The sequence below is a fragment of the Mesoplodon densirostris genome, chromosome 17 (assembly GCF_025265405.1).
Source record: "Mesoplodon densirostris isolate mMesDen1 chromosome 17, mMesDen1 primary haplotype, whole genome shotgun sequence".
NCBI classification, from domain to species: Eukaryota; Metazoa; Chordata; class Mammalia; order Artiodactyla; family Ziphiidae; genus Mesoplodon; species Mesoplodon densirostris.
The window spans coordinates 4,317,832-4,322,004 of NC_082677.1; positions in this window are offsets into that span (position 1 = coordinate 4,317,832).

Here is a 4,173-nt window from a genome sequence, read left to right on the forward strand (position 1 = left end):
TGCAGTTTTCTCCCAGTCAGTGACACCCAGAGACACAAGAGAACCTACCACCCTGATGGCACCTCGGGGAGGGGCCCCCGCGCATCCCAGAGTCCCCTGCTCCTGCTCCTCAGGCCACACCCTGAGTGTGGCCGGGTGTCTTGGTGAGGGTGGGTCTAAGTACCACACCCTCTGGAAACTTGACCTGGAGGGGGGGGCTGTGTGTTTTGCCCAGTCTCCTCATCCCGTGGCGCACTCTTTCTTGGGAGGCTTGACCGCGCTCACGGAAAACTGATCGGTCTTCCACCCGTCGTGTATGTCACATGGGCCTGTAGACGTCTGGGTGTCAGCTGTAGACAAAGGTCAGGTGTTTGCCCCCAGATGCAAATTAGGGCCATAAAGAGATTCCTGAAGAAGCACAGACTCTACTTGCTGGACAGTTGAGCCTCAGCTCTGGCCCAGCCAGGACACCTGGTTAAATACATTCAACAGTCCAGGGAAGAGGACAAAGACGGGACAGAAAGCAGAAGCAGACCAACCAATTACTACTGGACTTTGACACATCTGGACTGTTGTTGCAATCTCCACGGTAACCACCAGAAGAATATGAAAAACTGTATAAGGAGATAATAAAAATGAGATAATAAAATGACATGATAAAAGTAATCTATAGGGCTTCCCTGGTGGCGCAGTGGTGGGGGGTCCGCCTGCCGATGCGGGGGGCACGGGTTCGTGCCCCGGTCTGGGAAGCTCCCACATGCCGCGGAGCGGCTGGGCCCATGGGCCATGGCCGCTGAGCCTGTGCGTCCAGAGCCTGTGCTCCGCAACGGGAGAGGCCACAACAGTGAGAGGCCTGCGTACCACCAAAAAAAAAAAAAAAAAAAAGTAATCTATAATATACAGCATCATTAATTGTAAACATGATAAATGTTCTAATTAATACAAAGTTTCCCAGACTGGATAAAAACATAACCCAGCTACAGGCTGTTTACAGGAGACACACCTAAAATATAAGGAAGACACAGCAAATTCAGAAGAAAAGGGTTCAAAAAGAGCATGCAAACACTAACCAAAAGGAAGCTAATATCGCTCTATTAATATTAGACATAATATGTCTTAGGATGAAAAAGCATTATCAGTATTGTCATAGATGAAGAGGGAGGGTTCATACTAATGAAAAGTTTTAACACTCCAGAAAGATACAATAATTCTTAATTTATGTGCACAGAATAATATAGCTTTAAAAGATATAAAGCAAAATTCACAATCATTGTGGGAGATTAAAACATCCTTTTCTCAGACAATAACAAAAGAAATATATTTAAAAATCAGTAGTGATATAATGTATAATAAGGTATGAACAATGCCTTATTAGCAAACGTAACCTAATGAACAAATGCAGAATTACTGCCCTCAACAGCTGCAAAACACACAATCTTTCAGGACATAGTGGCACATGGACCATATGCTGAACTGTTTAAATCTCAACATTTTCAAAGGATTAAAATCTAACAGAGGATATTTTTTCACTTCAATGCAATTAGGCTAAAAATCAGTAACAAAAAGATAAGCATATTTGATTAGAAATTAAACAGTACTTTTTCTAAAGAACCTATGGGACAAAGAAGAAATCATAATAAAAATTAGAAAATATTTTTAAGTTAAATAATTTTTAAATAGTGTATATCAAAACTTTGGGGATGCAGCTAAAGCCATGCTTGAAGAAAAATTTATAGCCTTAAATGCTTCTATTAGACAAGAATAAATGTTAAACATCAATGCACTAAGAGTCTATCTCAAGAAGTTTGAAAAAGAACAGGAAAATAAAGCCAAAAAAAGTAAAGTGGCTTTTATAATAAGGATAAAAGCCAAAATTTATGACTCAGAAAAATAAGCATGCAAAAGAGGATCTAGAAAGACAAAGATTAAATCACAACCCCTTGTTAAAAAGGGAAAAAAAATCAATGTGAGGAATTATAAAAAGGGGATTTATGCTAAAGATCCCACCATCATTAAAAAGATAATAAGCAATTATGCCAATACTTTTGAAAATGTAGGTCAAATGGACAAAGTCCTGGAACCAAGGCATGAGTCCTGCAGCCTTTATTAAGCCTGAGACCATGACATGCTACCTATGAGTGTCACTCATCTGTTGCTACTCTGCCAGACCAATGTGCTTTAGAGAGATCAGTCTTGGTACCAAATTCAGCCTGCGGGAGGGATGTGGTCACCTGTGACAGAGTCCTTGGGAGCCTGAGAAGCAGGAGCATCCTCCACTCCCTGGGTGGAAAGGGGGCTCTGGGAGCATGAGCTCTCCTCATGCCCCTCCCACATCAATATCCACATCACTTTACCCAGCCAGGCAAACTGCCTCTAATAAGCCAGCTCCACTCTGGGAGGCCTGCCCGGGAGACACATGCTGGCTTTAGGCCCCTTCAGCTATTTCAGGGCCCTGTGTGCCTCCAGACTGCTCTGACAGCATGCAGCCCCTGCACGGGCCTCTTGCAGTGTCTTCAGATGGTTCCAGGGACTGGCTGTTGGTCCCCACGCAAAGCTGGCTGGCAGAGCGAATACACTGCAGTGTTTCTCCAGAGGGCGTGTGCGGGGCAGTGACTTTTCCCTGTTCTGCAAAAAACTAACCCTCAAAGCAGTCCCTGCAGGCTCCAGGGGACAATGAGTGTCACGTTTGTGCCTGGGCGGTCCCACCCGACTCCTTGTGGTGGAGGAGCACAGCAGGAGGGCGGAGGAGGACCAGGTGGCACCCTGCAGAGCTGCCCTGAGCTCCCGCAATTAGCCTCTGATCCCTATCCTTACTGGGTACACACACGTGTATCTAACCGTGGTAACGAGTCTTTCAGCCACGTCTGCCCGAGAACAGCTCTACAGGCAGAGATTACTCCTGAACAATGGACAGCGTGCTTGGGGCTATTGTGAGCTGTCCATCAAGGAGGGGTGGGTGGGTGGTAGGCTGCGCTGCCAGCAACCTGCTGATGGCGGCGACTGTTTTAGACTATGCTTCATTTTCCCCTAAATACAGCACTCAGGCTTGGCTGCAGTTGGTCTGCCTCCACAGCCCTGCATTTTATTTTCATCTCTATAAGAGTCAGGGATATTCACTCCTTTCCAAGTGCTCATTCTATGGAATTTTCATCTTTCCCCCAATTCACATAAAACAATAATATATTGAGCCCCTATTACATGCAAGTTCATATCAAAATATCTGATTTTGTACACCTCCTTGCCCCTGAGCACCTCCTCCATCAACCGAGGGCAATTTGTCAATAATCAAAGGAATCTATTTAATCCATATAAGTGGTATGGACTGGAATGGGATGCCACATGTCGGGGACCCAGATCCTTCTGCCTTGATTCTCAGCATAACAGATTTCATGTCAAGGCTAAGATAACTGCTGTAGCTCCAGCCATCGCACATGCATTCCAGCTAGCTAAGGAGGAGAAGGTGTGTTTCTTCCTTTTAAGGACATTTCTAGGTAGTTGTGGACACCAATCCTGCTTCTATACCATGGGCCATCCCAGATGCAAGGAAGGTTAAGTGTAGTTTTTCTTCTGGGCAGGCATGTACCCCAGCCAAAATTTGGGTATAATACTAGGAGAAGGAGAAAACTCATGTTGGAGGATAAATCTTATCCCAGCATCCTAAGCAATTTTTATTTTCATACTAAAATGTATGGAGGACCTCAGGAGACCCAGCTCACATCCTCAAGGAGAGGCTCACGCAAGGTACCAGTAAGACGAAGCAAGATCGCGCCTTCACAGAAACTCAGAGGGATGGTGACGTTCCCAGGCTATTCATCATTTTGGATATTTTGTGCCACTGCTTATCTTAAAAGCCTGGCGCCTTAAGAACTTTCTGGAAGAGATGATCCCTGCACATGGCCTCTGGCTGATAATAAATTCCTTTACGTTCTAATCCCAATTATCCCTATAGACTTTTTCTTGTCCACAGACACTGTTTTACTGAAATGATAACGTTACCTGAAAACCAAAGTACGACTAAGGAAAATACAGTAACTTAGCAGACACAAAATTCCACAAAGGCAGGGCTTATTTTAAGATAGCATTACCTGAGAAGAACGCGTCGTGGCGTCACTTTATGTGTCTAACCTCCCACGGTGGCCCCGAGGTGGTTCCCATAGCAACCCTGACTGCGCTGCAGCCCCTCCCCAAAGCAAG